At 42.3% G+C, this 15,351-nt stretch overlaps 1 protein-coding gene across 2 annotated transcripts in view; it reads left to right on the forward strand.

Annotated features, from left to right (window-relative positions):
* Positions 1-10,807: 10,807 nt before the first annotated feature.
* C13H1orf21 (chromosome 13 C1orf21 homolog) overlaps positions 10,808-15,351 on the forward strand; it is a 232,063-nt gene continuing 227,519 nt past the window's right edge. The window contains exon 1 of one of the 2 annotated variants that reach the window (XM_058274853.2): positions 10,808-11,284. The gene's annotated coding sequence lies outside the window, so the exon portion shown is untranslated. Of the gene's footprint in view, positions 11,285-11,310; positions 11,464-15,351 lie in introns of those variants that run through there. The other variant, XM_058274852.2, reaches the window with a different exon arrangement.

Raw genomic sequence — 15,351 nt, forward strand, 5'->3', positions numbered from 1 at the left:
GAAGAAATAATAACTGAAAACTTCCCAACCCTTATGAAAGACATAAATATCAATATACAAGAAGGGAAATGCACCTCAAACAGAATAAATCCAACTAGACCTAACCCAAGCCACCTACTATTCAGAAAGACAAACATCAGAGATAAAGAGAGGATTCCAAGATAGACCATATGTTGGGTCACAAAATGAGTCTCAATAAATTTTAAAAGACTGAAATTATGCAAAACACTTTCTGTGATAATAGAATGAATCTGGAAAACAATAATGGATGGAAAAAGGGATAATTCATTAATATTAACAGAGATTAAACAACACACTCTTAAATGATCAACAGGTCAAAGAAGAAATTGCAAAAGAATTCAGCAAATATCTTGAGATGAACGTATATGAGAAAACAACCTGAAACCTATGAGACACCACAAAGGTGGTGCAGTGAGGGTAATTTATAGCCCCCAAGTCTTACATTTAAAAAGAAGAGGGAAACGGACTTTGGCCCAGTGGTTAGGGCGTCCGTCTACCATATGGGAGGTCCGCGGTTCAAACCCCAGGCCTCCTTGACCCGTGTGGAGCTGGCCATGCGCAGTGCTGATGCGCGCAAGGAGTGCCGTGCCACGCAAGGGTGTCCCCCGCGTGGGGGAGCCCCACGCGCAAGGAGTGGGCCCGTGAGGAAAGCCGCCCAGCGTGAAAAGAAAGTGCAGCCTGCCCAGGAATGGCGCCGCCCACACTTCCCGTGCCGCTGACGATGACAGAAGCGGACAAAGAAACCAGACGCAGCAAATAGACACAGAGAACAGACAACCAGGGGAGGGGGGCGGATTTAAATAAATAAATAAATCTTTTAAATAAATAAATAAATAAATAAAAAGAAGGAGCTAAAATTGAAGATCTAGTAAAAGAAAGGCAAACTAATCCCAAACCAAGGCAAAAGGAAGAAACAATAAAAATCAGAACAGAAATAAATGAAATTGAGAACAAAAAGCAATAGAGAATCAACAAAACTGAAAGTTGTTTCCCTGAGATCAACAAAATAGACAAACCCTTAGCTACACTGACAAAGAAAAAAATAGAGAAGATGCAAATAACTAAAATCCAAAATGAAAGGGAGGACATTACCACTGATCCTGCAGGGAGAAATGAGATCATAAGAGGAGACTATGAACAACTGTATGCCAAAAAACTAGACAATGTAGTTGAGATTGACAAATTCTTAGAAACACGTGAACCACCTACACTGGCCCTAGAAGAAATACAAGACCTTAACAGAAACCAATCACAAGTGAAGAGATTGAAACAGTCATCAAAATCCTCCCAAAGATGAAAAGTCCAGGACCAGATGGCTTCACAGGTGAATTCTATCAATCATTAAAAGATGATCTAATAACAGTTTGCTGAAGCTATTCCAAAATATTGGACAGGAAAGAACACTACCAAACTCCTTCTATGAAACCAACATCATCCTAAAAAAGAAAATTACAGACCAAGATCCCTAATGAACATAGATGCAAAAATCCTCAACAAAAAAATTTGCAGGGAAGCAGACTTAACTCAATGGATAGGGCATCCACATACCACATGGGAGGTCCGCCGTCCAAACCCAGGACCTCCTTGACCCATGTGGAGCTGGCCCACGTACAGTGCTGATGCATGCAAGGAGTGCTACGCAGGGGTGTCCCCCCCCACCCCGTAGGAGAGCCCTACATGCAAGGAGTGCGCCCTATAAGGAGAGCCACCCAGGGTGAAAGAAAGTCCAGCCTGCCCAAGAATGGCACCGCACACACGGAGATCTGATGCAGCAAGATGATGCAACAAAAAGAGACACAGATTCCAGTGACGCTGACAAGAATAGAAGCAGACACAAAAGAATACACACAGCAAATGGACACAGAGAGCAGACAACTGTGGGGGGGGGGGGAAGGGAGAGAAATAAATCTTAAAAAAAAATTTGCGAACTGAATACAAAAACATATTAAAAGAAATATGTACCATGATAAAGTGTGTTTTATCCCAGGTATGCAAGGGTACTTCAACACAAGAAAATCAATTAATCTAATAAACCACATTGATAAACTGAAGAAGAAAAATCACATGATCCTCTTGATTGATGCAGAAAAGGCATTTGTCAAAATACAACACCCTGTCTTGATAAAAAAAAAAAACTCCAAATATAGGAATAGAAGGAAGCTTTCTCAATATGGTAAAGTGCATGTAGAAAAACCTACAACTAGCATAGCATTGGACTCAATGGTGAAAGACAGAAAGCTTTCCTGCTGAGATCAGGAACAAGACAAGGATGCCCACTCTAACCATTGTTATTCAATAATTTGCTAGAAGTTTTCGCTACAGCAATCAGACTGGACAAGAAATAAAAGCACCCAAATAGGAAACGAAGAAGTAAAACTTTCTTTATTCACTGATGATATGATCCTTTATCTAGAAAATCCTGAAAAATCCATAACAAAGTTACTAGAATTAATAGATGAATTCAGCAAAGTGGCAGGATGCAAGATTACTATGCAAAAATCAATAGTGTGTCTATACACTAAAGATATGCAATCTAAGGAGGAAATTAGAAAAAAAATTTTCAATTTATAAAGAGTGACTGAAAAAATCAAATATTTAAGCAGAAACTTAACCAAAGATGTAAAGGACCAGTATTCAGAAAACTATAAAATACTGCTAAAGGAACCCAAAGTAGACTTAAATAAATGGAAGGACATTCCATGTTCATGGATTGGACGACTAAATATTGTTAAGATGTAAATATTGTTAAGATGTAAATTCTGCCTAAATTGATTTACAGAGTCATTGTAATTCCAACAGCCTTTTTTGCAGACATGGAAGATGGAAGAAATAATAATCAAATTTATTTGGAAGGGTTGAGGCCACTGAACAGCCAAAAATGTAATAAGAACAAAGTTGGATGAATATCTGTTCCTGACATTAAAGCATATTATTTAGCCACAGTGGTAAAACAAACAAACAAACAAAAACAACAGCATGGTTCTGGCATAAAGACAGACAGATTAACCAATGGAACTGAATCCAGAACTCAGAAATAGCCCTTACATCTACAGTCAGGTGATTTTTGACAAGGCTGTTAAGCCCACCCAGCTGGGGCAGGACAGTCTATTCAACAAATGTTGCTGGGAGAACAGGAAGGCATAGCCAAAAGAAAGATGGAGGACCCCTACCTCACACATTATATGAAAATTAACTCAAAATGGATAAGGACCTAAATATTAAAAGTGATAACCATAAAACTCCTAGAAGAAAATGTAGGAAAACATCTTTAAGATCTTGTTACAGGCAGTAGTTTCTTAAACCTTACACCCGAAGTATGAGCAACAAAAGAAGAAACAGATAAATGGGACCTCCTCAAAATTAAACACTTTTGCACCTCAAAGAACTTTGTCAAGAGGGTGAAAAGACAGCCAACTAAATTGGAGAAAATATTTGGCAATTACATATCTATTAAGGGTTTAATATTCATGATCTATAAAGAGATCATACACCTCAACAATAAAAAGACCAACTATCTGTTTAAAAAATGGGCAAAAGACTTGAAAAGGCAAATGTCCAAAGCAGAGATACAAATGGCAAAGAAACATATGAAAAACTGTTCAACATCACTAGCGATTAGGGAAATGTAAATCAAAACTACAATGAGATATCATTTCACACCAATTATACTGGTTGCTATTAAAAAGTCAGAAAACTGTAAATGTTGGAGAGGATGTGGAGAAATAGGAACACTGATTCACTGTTGGTGGGAATGTAGAATGGTACTGCCACTGTGCAGGACTGTTGCAAGTTGCTAACGAAGTTGAATATAGACTTGCCAAGATAATGAAGCACAAAAAAAAAGAAGAAAAAACAGACTTGTTGTGAGACCCAGCAATACCATTGCTAGGTATATACCCAGAAGAACTGAGAGCAGTGATATGAATAAACATCTGCACACAGATGTTCACTGGTGCATTATTCACAATAGCCAAAAGCTGTAAACAACCCAGGTGTCCAGCAACTGAGGAATGAATAAATAAATTGTGTTATATACACATGACTGACTATTAAGCAGCAGTAGAACTAAAGTTGCGAAGCATATGACATCATCGACGAACCTGTAGGACATTAGTTGAGTGAAGCAAACCAGGCACAAAAAGACAAACACTGTATGATTCCACTATAATAAACTAAATATATTATGTGAATTTATGAAATTAATAATTAGACTATAGGTCACCAGAAAATAGGATGAGGGTGGAAAATGGAAAGCTGAGGTTTAATTTGTGCAGAATTGGTTAACAGGTTGTTTGTAAATCTTTGGAAATGAATGGAAATGGTGAGAGCAGATCATGGTGTTTGTGACTAGCAGAGGTATTAGATAGGTATTCTGTGAGAGTGGTTGAAAGGGAAAGTCTAAGGACATGTATACTACTAGAAGGAAAGCTAAAAAATTTAACATGGAACTGTGACACAGTGAAACCTCATGCAAAATACGAATATGTGTGATATTGCATATATAAGACTGTTTTTACAAAGTATTTTACAAATAAACTTAGAGAGAAGGAAATAGAATAGCAGCTATGTATGGCAGGGGAAACAGAGATTGAGAAATGATGAGTTTTCTTTGTTTAGTTTTTATTATTATTATTATTACTGGAATAATGAGAATGCTCTAAAAATGACTGAAGTGATGAATGCACAAATAAGTATTATACCAAATACCATTGATTATACACTCTGGATGGATTTATGCTTTATTAATATGTATCAATAAAATTGATTTGTTAAAAAATCGTTCAAATCATTTTAAATGTTTACTCTGTTTACCTTCCATTGACATTTTGAATAACGCAAGATTGTTCTTCATTGACAGAGTAATTTGGTCCAGGGACCGAAATAATTAAACCAAGGGCTGAAGCGCGGAAATGGTACCTTATTCCACGCCACCTTTGCTCTGTAATCTCTCACCTGGGTTAATAGTCTTCTGGCTAGGAGAAGCTTCTGATTAGCTGGAGAGGTCATGCTCTGACAGTGCTAACCTCCTTTCCTCCTGCCCCTCACAGGTGAGAAAGACCACAGTGGGGGACCAAGGAGATGGAAAGTATACCCAGAATATCTACCATTCAGCAGATCCAAAGACAAAGTTGTTGTTTTCTATTCCTACCACCCAGGGTCAAAGTTTTTGTAGCCACCATCGGTATGGGGGAGTGCTTAAGCACATGGCCTAGGATCACATCCCAGCTCTGTCATTAGCTGTGTAGCCTTGGCCTTGGCCTAAATACTTATCCTCACTGTTCTTCAGATTCTCCATCTGTACAATGCAGACAATAATTACAGTGTCTTCATAGTATTGTTGAGAGGCTTACATCAGTTAAAACATGCAAGAGATTTTAAAACATGGAGATATATGTAAGTGCTAAAAAAATTAGAAATTCCTGTTCTGGAATTTTCCATTTCCTTCTGTTTCTCCATTTATGACACCATCTGAATAGAGTAGTTTGTTTATATTTCTATGGTAGCAATCTTTTCTATTACCTCTTAAAACGATTTAATTCTTTTTTAAAAAAGATTTATTTTATTTATTTATTTCCCCACACCCTTTTTCATTGTGCTTGCTGTCTCTTTGTCCTCCTTTTTTAGGGGGCACCGGAAACTGATCCAGGGGTCCTCCATGTGGGAAGGAGGCGCCCAATTGCTTGAGCCACCTCTACTCCCTGCTTTGCTATGTCTCTCATTATGTTTTCCCCTTGTGTCTCTTGTTGCATCATTCTATTTCAACAGCTCACCATGCAAGCCTGTTGCATCAGCTCACTGTCTTGCTCATCCTCTCTAGGGGACACCGAGAACTGAACCTGGGACCTCTCAGGTGGTAGGTGGGAGCCCAATCACTTGAGCCACATCTGCTTCCCACGATTTAATTCTTAATGATTATACCCGAAATCAGCCCATGACATGAGAAACATAGCTTTTGAAAAATATAACATAATCAGTGCTAATGACATATTGGGTATTTCAGGGGGTTTTTGCTTAACTATAGTGAATGGAGATGCAGAGTTACTCTTGATTTTACTTCTCAATATTGTTTCAGTTTCTGAAAGGGAATAGGGGAAGGAGTGGGCATTTTCAACAGGTAAAGTAGAGACAGAGATGAAAACAGTATTTTTTGCTGTTTCTGTTCCCCTTCAGTGGCAAAATATTGCTGAAAGCAATATACCAGAAAGGGGTTGGCTTTTATAATGCAGATTTATTAACTTAGAAGCTTACAATTCTGAGGCTGAGAAAAATGCCCAGGTTGAGTAATCAGGCAATGCTGTCCCTCTGAAGAGGCTGCTGGTGATCCTGAACTCCTCTGTCAAGTGGGAAGGCATGTGGTAATGCCACCCTTCTCCCAGTCTTGTCACTTTCAGCTTCCTGGATTCTGTGGCTTCCTCTCTCAGCTTTTGTGGGTTTCTCTCTGCTTCTGCAGCCATTTATTTCAGTTTCTGGCTTCTGAGACTCTCTCAGCTTTTGGGGGTATCTCTCTCCCTCTCTGTATTCGTCCCACTTATGAAGGAAGCTAGTAAGAGGATTAAGACCCACCCTGGGTCATGCCTTATTGAAGTACTCTAATAGAAAGGTCCCTCACTGACATGACCTAACTGAAAGGTCCCACCTACAAGAGGTTCACACCCCCAGAAATCAACCAGGTATAAGGATATGATTTTCTGGAGTCCACCCAGCTACAAACTGTCAAACTGTCTCAATTTATTTCTCTTTCTTTATCTGTATTTTCTCTGGCTATGTCGCAGTTACTAAAATTTCTGGATGTTGATGTTTATTTCCCATCACCACTAAGAAGAGCCCACATAGCACCTTAACTGATTTATTCATCAATTGCTTCCTTGCTTTCTACCCTGGGCTCTGTAGAAACAGCAAAACCTCCTGTCCTCATAGAGCTTACCATCATTGGGGAGAGAACTTACACATGAAATAACAATGCTAGTAGCACATATAAGCAATGAGTGGGACACTAAGCAGATCTCAGAACTAGATGATTTGAACGTCTGGGGCTTCTTCTATGGTACACACAGTGGTGAAGCTGTTGTGTAATCTGTAAAAAGAGGACCCTACACTAGAAAGCTAACTTTCCATCTCTGGGCAAAGCAAAGGCCATGAAATGAAAAAGGGAGGATACAGACAATAGGAGAGGCTTAGCTTGAGCCTCAGGGGGGTCTGCAATTTTCCCTCTGCTTCATTTTTCTATCTGTGGCTTCCTTCCTCCTTGATTATGAGTTTTTTCAATTCCTTGCTTCATGCGACGGCATTCCATATTTTTATTCCTAACTACCCAACTTTTGGAAATGAGATAAAAGAAAATACATAAAGTAAAGAAAAATCCAAGGAAGAAATAAATAGATGTAAGTAAGAACTGTAATTTTCAGACCTAGAAAGGCAGTCTACTGAGAGTAATTCACACATCATTGAGACCAATTAGAATTGTTAACAAGTTGTTAGCACTGACTTAAACTAGCTGCTCTGATTTAGGGAACCATTCATAAGGAACTTTGTGGTGTTACTGGAATTAACCATTATAAACAAAATATATAAACAATCTTCAATTCATAATTACTTTTTAGGTGTTTCACCTGTTAGGTCGGGAGCACATAAAAACACACACACACACACACACACTATCCAGTCTTGAACCTCTAGCTACCGATCTTTTGGTGGAGCTAACATGAAAGACATGGAAGTATCCCCAACTAGGTAAGGCCTACAAATTCAGGAAGTGAGGAAGGCTATGAATACTCCAAAAGTTTAGGAACTCAGGGGGCTGAGATTGCTCAGAAAGGTCTTTAAGGAGTTACCATTTGAGCCTAGCCTTGAAGAATGAATAAGATTGAGGCAGAAAATGGAAGAGATAGAAGAGAACATATTCCTACCAGTTAAGAGTGTGGGCTCTGGCATCTGACTAGTTAGAGTGAATCAATCTTAGTTCGACCACTTGCTCTTACACTGTGCCTTGTTTCTGCATTTCCACGGGAATGAGGATAATATTAGAATCTGTTTGTATCATTGGATAGAAAAAGTGAGTTAGTTCATATAGATTATGAATTACATAATCTCATGTTTGACACACAGGAGATAATCAGTGTTAGGTGTAACTGCATGGAGGAAATGCAAAGAAAGCGCATTTCAGAGTAGTGCTTATTTTGGAATTATTTATTTGTGAATAATGTTACTTTATTGATTTGATTATTCAGAAAAATTAACCTGATTGGAAAACCTTTAAAAAATGTCACATTAAATTTGATTCATTTAGATTTATGAGAAGATATAGTAGAAGGGTGTATGGCTTCTACCATCATTTTTCAATCAGCTTCCATTTCCCTTGGTTTTCTTTTTAGTCAATGGTAAAGGGAACCTATACTTAAAAGGAAAATAAGAAACAAAACATTCAAACTTAACATGTTAAGACTGGTCCTATAGAGCTAAGTTGCCCTATAAAACCTGCATTTCTCCTTGTCCACACTGTTGTTTAATTGTGGTACTATTTTCATGGGCTTTTGTGGGCTACCCTAAAAACCTTACCACCATATAAAATGCCGCTTCCAAGGAGTAGTTTCAACTGAGAAACAAACAACATTGACAAACAATAGCCAATGTTCTCAGCCTTGGAACATTGTCTGTTCTGTAACTAGGCATTCAATAAATGTTTACTAGTTGAATGATGATGAAATGAATGAAGAGAAAATGCAAATACTTGGAGCACTTATTAAATGCTTCTCCTTGAGTGGTGGGATTGTGATGATTTCTGTTTTCTTCATACTTAGTTGTGCTTTCCAAATATCTGCATGTATCAATTTTTTTCTTCCTTCCGCATGTATCAATTTTAAAAATTTAAAACTAGCTTTAAAAGTTCTTCGTATGACTGTTTTTTTTTTTTCATCTACACATGAAGCTCTTGCTCTGTGACCTTCTGCTGGTTCTGAGGCTACCAAGTCAAATCAGACCTACACAGTCCTTGCCTTCAAGAAACCTACAAATCCAAGCACTACTCCTCGCCCTGGAAGTATAGAATGCATCACAAGTCAAGATTTAGAGAGCTTGGTCTTGGTAGATGAGGAAAGGACAGAGCAGGGGAAAGATAAAGCTTGTGGTTTTCAAGGTTCCTTTTATGAAGCTACATGCACAATTTTACCAGAAGAGGATTTCAGATATGGCCTTAAAAACTTGACAGAAGGTTGACTACATTTGGATAAATCTAGCAGCTTCTCCTCAACCCCCAGCCCTGACTTTAAGAATGAATGTGAACAGAAAAAAAGAAGTCTGCTAAATTTTGGGCTAAATATTTTTCAAATAATAGATCATTTACCATGTGCAGGCACTATGCTAAATGTTTTACATACGTTGCTGTCTTAATTTTAGTTCCCTTTACACTCATCACAAGTCTATGAAACCATTATCATTCATCCATTTTACAGTCGAGGAAAGGAAGGCTAAAAGAAACCCAGTCGTCTGAGGATAAAAGAGATGGCTAGCAGCGTCTGAATCCAATCCCAATTTGCCTACCCTCCCTTCTAAACCACTCCTCTTCAATGCTAGACTACAAAGATTTCCGTTTCCAAAGAGAAAAATGAACTAAAATATGGACCATTTAAAAAAACGAAATAAAAATGAATGTCAAGAATAATGTGATATTGGTGTTTTAAGTTTAAAAAGGGAAAGCACTGGAAAATCATTTTTTTAAAAAGGCCGACTTCCTAGTCAGTAATGGGTAAATACTAATTTCTTTAAAATAAATTAATTTTCAATTAAGTGTCTCATCATGGTCACAGCTCTGGTGTGTCTTCTCCATTTTTCAACTTCATCTTGGAAGCAAGTGAGACATGATTCAGTTTGTGTGTAATTCCCGAGAGCTGGGGAAGGTCTTTTGCCCCTATTGTTTTCTTGAGTGTCCTCACTCGAGTTCTGACGTTCCTGCGTGTCTGGGGCAATGAAGGAGCAGCAAAGCGCGGGGAAGCCACACAAAAGACATTCAAATGCTATCAAGGTAGATTAGAAAGATCAGATCAGAGCTTCTAACGAAATACCCAATATAAAACAGGAAGAGAAGAAAAATATGGTGGGAAATAGCTTGACCACTTTTGAGGGTTCACAAAGAATTGGTGGTGGATAGCGATATTCCTGGACTCGCAACTATCCAGGACGAGCCCTGCAGGCGTGGCCTCGGCCCTTTGGTCCCAGGAGGCCGGAGAGAGGGGATTGAGGACGCAGGGCGCGAGGTTTCGACCGGCAACGAGTCCGGTCTCTTTCTGCCTTCTGCTAAGAGCCACCAAAGCTTCATTCATCCTGCAGGCGCAGCAGCTCTCGGGCAGGGCGGAGGCGGTTTGTTGGCTGGGCCGCACAGCTCAGCCGCTCCCGCCCTGCAGCCCCGCCTGGGAGAGGAGGGGCCACGCGGTGTGCGGAGAGTGCCGGCCTTGCCTCTCCGTCCCCGCAGCTGAGCCTAGGGGCTGCTCGGGGTCTCCTGCCTGGCCCCCGGGCGACGCGCCCTGTCGCTCCCACGCCACCGCCCAGGTGACAGGCCCGGAAAGGCCGGACAAAATGCAGCCTTCCCGCCAGGGTCTCCCCTCAGGCTCGCCTGCTGGGGCGGGATGCGCACACACGGGACCGCGCGCGCGCACACACATACACACACACCCTCACCCTCCTTCCTCCCTGCAGCCCGGGACGCCTCGAACCCACTGCTCTTCGAGTCCCTTCCTCCCCGGTGCGCAGCGCCCAGGCCGCCCGCACAGGCCCCGCCCCAGCGGCGAGGAGCAGGAGGCGCGCGGGAGCCCGGCGCGGGGAGGGGCCGGCGGTGGGGGAGTGTCTGGCTTCCCCCGCCCCTCGAGTGAGTGACTGGGCGAGGAGGTCCCCTCCCACCTCCCCTCCCTTCTTCCTGGTCCCCTCCCTCGCCCGCTCCCCACCAGCTCCCGCTCGCTCCCTGCCCACTCCCGGGGGGACGTTCCGTGCCGCCGCGGCCGCCGCTTCTTTCACACTTTAGTTGGGAGCCGCGCGCCGCGCTCAGTTACTGGAGAGCTGGCCTCACGCGGCCGCCTCCCGCACGCACGCACGCGGGCCCGGCTTCGGTGTTTTCTGCTCTTACTTCAAGCAGCAAGGAGCAGGGGGAGACCCGGACACACTGTGGGGAGGAGGAGGAAGAGGAGGAGAAGGGAGGAAGAAAAAAAAGGCGAGGAGGAAAGGGGCGGGGGGCGGGAGGCTTGCCACCTTCAGCCCCCCCTCGCGAGCACCCAAGGTAAGCGTGAGCCCGTCGCCAGCCCCGGGGAGGGGGGAGTTGGCGCAGCCCTCCCCGGCTCCGCTCCGCGGGCATCCCTAGCTCTGCAGGGAGGGAGGCCTGCGGGGTGTCTGCCGCGCGGAAGGGATGGGAGCTGCGATCGTGACGCTGCCGGCGCGGAGCCCTGGCCGGGGCTGCTGGTGCGGGTTGGTGGGGCTGATGAAGGGACGGAAGCAGGGGTGGGGAGAGCTGGTGGAGGGCGGGGGGTCTGCTCTCCGGGACTGTGGGGCAGGGATGTGGTTGGGGTTGCTGACGACTCTTGTCACATTTGAGGCCTGGGTGGCTGGTGTTAGACACCCCTCTCTTCCCACCCGCACCCCCGCTGCTCTCAGCCTTCCTGCTCCTCTCTAGCTTTGCATGTAGCGACCGTACTTTGCAAGCCAGAGCTTGAAAGGAAAAAGCAAAAATCAGAATCTTCTGCTAAGTCTCCAAGTCCCTTCAACCGCTCCAACTGATCGACGTGTTTGTGTGGGTGGTGTGATCCCCGGGATTTCTGAAGTTTTGACCTTTTTGGGGTGGCTTCTATGGGTGCATTTGTTTGCCTACCTCGGTGTACTTATTATTCGTGCCCATGCGAAGCAGCCGGAGGGTGCTTGGTGATTGTACGTGGTACAGATTTCACTCCCCTCTGCAGGCAGTTCGCTAAGTGCCGCGGCGGCGGCTGCCTTTGGTCTGCTGGTTAATGTCCTTCCCCTATCATCCACCCTGCCTCCTCCCTCCACAGAGGATTTTTTTTTCTTTATTTATTTTTCTTCCTTCCTTCCTTTTTCTTTTTCTTTTTGCACTTACTGTTTGTGTGGGCGAAGTCTCTGGGTTTAAGAGATCTCATCTTCCATTCATTCCTCTTCTAAAGCTGTGAATCGACTCAATAACATTGGTAAAATTTGGGTGGCTTTCTTTGCATCAGAGAATTACGTCGTCAAAGATGTAAATACATGCACATAAACACGAGTTAATCCTGGGATAGGAAGCACAGTGTGAAAGAGAAGTAATTTTGTTTTCAGTAGGAAGTTGACGACCTGTGAGGTACCTTCCATTGCATGAGTGTATGGAAAATTGTTTTAAAATAGATAGTGCTTATGTTGTGCGTGGCTGAAAGCTAGCCATAAGTTCAGCTATTGGAGCAACTCTGAAAGTGATACACAGGGGTCACCCAGAACCTCAGTAAAGACTCTGACCTGGGGGTGGGGGTGGGGCAGACACCATAGACTCCCTGCAGCCTTTTTTTTCTTTCTTTTTTTAGGAGACAGTAAAGAAGCTTTGGGGAGGTGACAAGTACATTACACAGACAGGTGTAAGGAACACCTGCTAGCAAGAGGGTGGGCTCACCTTCCACCTTACGAGAAGAACCTTTCAGTTTGGTAGAATTGGGATGAACTAGGATAGAACAAACAAACAGGCAGAGTGGGCCTGGGCTACTTCAGCTCTGTTATGGGGAGAAAGTGATGTTTTTGAAGGGTCTTTAAATCCATGGTGCTCAATGGGGGTTTTTCTCTGCTTTTTCATACACTTAGAGCCAGTTCGTACGGTCATCGAACACATTCGTGATGGCTGTTTGGAAATGCAGTTGATCAGACATGGAAATTAATTAGGGCTTGATCACCTAATTTTGTTCTCCTTCTTTTAAAGTAGAATGCCAATGATAGGACAACTGAGTATATTTATCTGCTAAATACAGATCACAAATTTAGCGCTGAAATATATCCTCCTGTGACGTTTCCTACACAGGTTCAGAGAACAGCCTGAGAGGGCTCCCAGAGCAAGCAACCAAGACAAGTGGTGCACTCAGCACTTGGGGTGGGTAGATGCCAGAGGAAGGTCGAGGTGCTTCTGTTGCCAAACATTATTTCCCATTCAGGCATTTTCCCCTCCTGGGAAAAACCTCCCCCCCTCAAAACAAATGACTTTGGTTGGTAGGGAGGTCTCATGTACTCTGAGTACTCAGGTTCTAGTTTCCCTTTGTCAACACTGAGTTTCACTGTGAGTTGAGACAGCTGATGATTTTGTTTTCCTGGCTAGTGATTTATCTTGCTCTCCTTTCCATCTCACTTTATCATTTAAGATGGGTTTCTGGGAATTGATAGGCTACTGTCTGAAGTGGTTTCATCTTCTGAGAGAAGCAAAGGATCTAAATTAAGAGCTTGCCAATTAATTGGTACTATTTGCTGGGACCGATTCGAAAACCCTACCACAGCAAGTCTTTTGCACTATGTTGAGGACCATTTCCGTGTTGATGGTGCTTCAGCACTGCTTTGGGTTTGTGACCCGGAGGGGCTTGCTCTACTCTCTTAGTGCCCCCATCTCTTGCTAGATATTTGTGTCAGAGAAGGAGACACCTAGGCTGGAAGAAGGGCTGAAAGGGCACCTCCAATTAGAGCAGGATATAAAGTGGGAGACTCCTTCTCATTGGCAGAGGATACTAAGCAGCTTCACCTGAACCTACCAGTACAACTTGGCGCCTTATGAGGCCCCTTCTGTGACCCACTCATTTTAGTACACAGGCAATGGGGCTCTAATCTTTGAGACTTCCAGCTCTCCTTCAAGGGTAAACTTAAGGAGATAGTATGAGAGTTATTCTAGAGCAGGGGTTTGTTCTTTTTGTTCCATGGGCCCCTTTGCCAGCCAGGTGAAAACCACAGACCCCTTACTAAGTTGGCACTATACTGTGTATTATTTGATAAATATATCTCACCTGCACCAACACATCCCCACAAGAATAATATTTTGAATTTCAATTCAATCTCTTATTAAGAACCCCTGTTCTAGAGGGAGTTGTAGAAGAATGCTAGTTGGCAGAAAAATAGGTTAAACCTCACTGTCTATGATATTTAGTTTTTCTCCAACTTTTTAGAACTAAACATAAAGGAGGGTGGGGAGAGAGGGCATAGATTTACATTTCATGTATTTCCCCTCTTACTGTTTTGCCAGCATCCATAGTTTCGGGGTATGGGTCCTGTATGTTTTAGGTGGTTTAAGTTATTTAATTCTGGATCTCCACAAGTAATGAACTCCAGATTTATCAGAGAGTTTTTGGGGATGGATGCTTGTACTACGATGGGCTGCAGTGAGCCCTTTGAACGGCACATTTCTGATGGAGCCTCATTCAGCAGGGAGGGTATGGCACGATTGACCTTATGATGCAAGTTTAAGTGAAAAAAATTTATATATAAAAGTTGAATTGCCTCCTCCTTTTCAGGAACACTTTGCCTGGGTAAATCAACTTAGACCACTAGTGAATAAGAATTCACTCAGAGGTATTGGATGATTCAGTCTTGTTTCATGAAAATATACATCATTTAAAAATACATTATTTTATAAGTGAATATGGCGTAGCTTTCCCCCCTCAGTGCTGAGGGAGGGTTATATGAGATAAATAGAGGTGTGAGGACCCAGACGGCGTATAGGATACTCAGAGGTTCCCTTAGAAGTAAGTGCTCAGTGATCTTTGCTTTTTCAGCTTTACTTTGTAAAGATATTTTTATTATATTAATATGTTTTTAGCAAGCAGGCGCATTTTTTACCATTTTTTGGCCCTTCTGTGAGCTTCAATTTTAGAAGTTCTATTGCATGGGGGAAGTAGAAGTTGTGTTCACTTGGGTTCTTATTAAAACATGAAAAGCAGATCACAGTAAACCAGTATAAATTACTTGTTTCGAAAACTGAGAAGACAGGGATAGGGCTTGTTTGCTGGAAGAATTGCGACATTGAACCAGTATTTTAAAAAGTAGTGACAGTTGTGACTTTAAGAGATCATAATTCAAGAGCTTATCTTAAGTGTCATGTAAATTATCTCTATACATATATATTTTTTAATGTACCTAAATAAAGCTTGACTATCTCTGTTCTGAAGTGTAGTTTTACAAGTTACAGTTGCAATAAGAAACTACAGGACACGCTATGGTTATACAATTATGACAAGAGTGGTCGGACGCAAACTGGGCGAGGATGCCCTAGTCAAGAGCAGTTAACATACAAGTGTCTGCCCTCACGAGATAGTAAGGAGTTCCTTTACTTTTTTATTAAATTAT

Source organism: Dasypus novemcinctus, chromosome 13 (assembly GCF_030445035.2).
Source record: "Dasypus novemcinctus isolate mDasNov1 chromosome 13, mDasNov1.1.hap2, whole genome shotgun sequence".
NCBI lineage: Eukaryota > Metazoa > Chordata > Mammalia > Cingulata > Dasypodidae > Dasypus > Dasypus novemcinctus.